Source organism: Notothenia coriiceps, unplaced genomic scaffold (assembly GCF_000735185.1).
Source record: "Notothenia coriiceps isolate Sejong01 unplaced genomic scaffold, NC01 NC01_scaffold00029156, whole genome shotgun sequence".
Lineage (NCBI taxonomy): Eukaryota > Metazoa > Chordata > Actinopteri > Perciformes > Nototheniidae > Notothenia > Notothenia coriiceps.
This window is the reverse complement of record NW_011361857.1, coordinates 191,054-193,939: the sequence shown is the minus strand read 5'-3', so window position 1 is coordinate 193,939 and position 2,886 is coordinate 191,054.

Here is a 2,886-nt window from a genome sequence, read left to right as displayed (position 1 = left end):
TGAGACACAAGGTCTCATTTTCAAGAGAGACCTGTTTAGTGGTAACATTACCACACAAAGTTACAGACAGACAGGACACTAAACACAGAGGCAACACTAAAATAAAATAAAACATCGTAAAAAGTAGTCATTGAAATCCATATACAATAGTCAGACATTGCAGGTGCAAACTCCCACAGAAGATTTCTCCAGCTTTTTAAAAATTAGTTTAAAATCTGTGATGGGTATCAAACTGGTCAGCTTAAGTTCCTGCTGAAGTGTGTTCCAGGTCGAAGGGGCAGAGTATGATATGGCTTTTTTCCCGAGCTCCGTGCGTACTGAGGGGACGGACAGAGTGATGTAATTTTGAGATCATAGTCTATAGCTGTACTGTTTGTGTGATGTGGATATGTAGAGGGGCAGCAGTCCAAGCATAGCGGTAGATGAGTTTGTACCAGGGCAGTGATCTGCGCATTTATAATGATATAAGTGCATTATTGTTAAGCAGCATTGCTATTAGTGTAGCTGATGCAGGTCACTGTAAATCGTAGTAAGTTGACTTTACTTAGAAAACTTCAGGAAACCGATTGCCTCAACATTTCCAAGTAAAGTTAATCATCCATTTTAAGTTGTTTCAACTTAAAAGTACTGAGTTCAGGCAACTTATATCATTACAGTAAACTTGAGTAGACCCAACTCAAGATCATTCATTACGATGACTATAAAAAGTTGGTTTAGACAACTTAAATATCTGAGTTATGTTGAATTAGCACAACTCATAATAAAAAGTGAACATTACTTGTCAAAGCAGTTCACTTTACTAGGGTAATATCAGGAAACCGATTAACTCAACATTTTCAAGTAAGCTGAACTTAAAATGTTAAGCTGTTGTAACAAACAAGACATTTCAATGGTAATGATATTCACATTTTATTTGTTTTGTTAACAAACATATTTTGAGAGGCTGATTTCTGTGCTTTCATCAGAAAAATGTACACATTTATACAAAAATGTATACAAACAGAGTGCCTCTGTGTGTACTACAACGCGGCCTTTGAAGGCAAAGCGAATTCTTGATATCAGAAATTAAATTGTAACTATAATGTGTATTCTTGATATCAGAAATGCGATTTTAACTAGTGAGATTTGCTTCGTTTTTCTCATTCATTTCAATGGGAGTTGGAATTTGAACTATAGTTCAAATCCCAATTTCTGATATCAGGAATTCAATTGTTACTAGTTACAATTACATTTGAACTAGTAAAAATACCAATTTCTGATATCAAGAATTCAATTTGAACTAGTCGAAATGCCAATTGTTGATATCAAAAATACACTTTGAACTAGTTCAAAATCGTTTTTTTTATATCAGGAATTCAATTGTAACTAGTTATAAATAGAAATTGAATTATAGCTAGTAACAATTGAATTCCTGATATCAAAAAGGATTTTGAACTAGTTCAAATTCCGACTCCCATTGAAATGAATGAGAAAAACGAAGCAAATCTCACTAGTTAAAATCGCATTTCTGATATCAAGAATACACATTACAACTAGTTACAATTTAATTTCTGATATCAAGAATTCTCTTTCTAACTAGTTAAAATTCAATTTTTGATATCAGAAATAAACATTATTACTAGTAAGAATTGATTTTTTGATATCCTTCAGAAATGAATAAAAGCTAAATCGGCTTGCCATGCAGTGGGAGGGGCTCTGACTCACCGCATCAGGGCATTTTTTAGGCTGACTTCTGTGCTTCCATCAGAAAAATGTATACATTTATACAAAAAAAATCTCCTTCTTGCAACGCGGCCTTTGAAAAATAATAATAATAACAAAGAAAAATCACTTTTCCAAAAGAGAAAAAGGTCCCAGTGGGAGGTGCTCTGACTCACTGCATCAGGGCATTTTTGAGTGATTTTAGTTTTGGTTTAAGGGACTTATGGCCAAGTGAGAGCATCACCCTTTGAATACATTCAAAAGTGTTCTTAAGTTGTTGAGGGTATTGCAAATTGAGGGCGTAGATGAGTCCAAAAAGTAGGCATATGGCATCTGGGAGAGAATTGATGCCGTCCATCACCATTTTCCCTTCCAATATGATGGCGATTGCTGACGGTGCAAGGTGGAGTGAGTCAGGTGAAGCCAGGCTGTCTTCAGGGATGACTGTAAGGATCCCGATGGAGCTGTTGGAGATGTCTGGGTCATCAACATCCTATAACATAGGCAATAGTAAAATTACAACCACAATAACATTTTAAATGCAGAGTTTACCTTGGCCTGCTGAAGGCCCCCTTTTGGCCAGTATCATAACAAAAGCTAAAATATATTTATGTAACACAAGGGACAGGATAAAATAGATTGGGCGTCCTGTGGCGTAGAATTTAAATAATGATGAAAAAAGACTACTTACAAAGCAAGTCTTGAAGAAGTCATTGTTTTCATCACCCAGGATGACAGGAAGGCCTCGGAGGACTGCTGTTCGCTTGCCATTAACATCTGTACCCTGAAATATATTGAAACACACATTACTCATAAGTGGTCAAGAATAATTTGTTAAAGGGAGGGAATCCTCATGACACGCATTTAATTTTTTTTATCATCCGATAAAACAGACCACTCTCTGCCAGTCTTTTTTTTTTTTTTTGAATCCGATGACGTTATCAGTGATTTTAAGCTGATTAATTACCGAAATAACATCAACCCTGTGGGCGGCGCCATTTTGACGAGTCACATGACTTATTTTACCGGACGTGACGTGAACTATGCGTTTGGTGTCGAGGACAAATTGACGTATGTGCTTTGTTCATGTTGTTTACTGTAGTTACTCTCACAATTATATTTAAATATGCCTCTGTGGTGACACCATATTGGGGACCATAATTCACCTTGTTTGTGTTGTTGCTA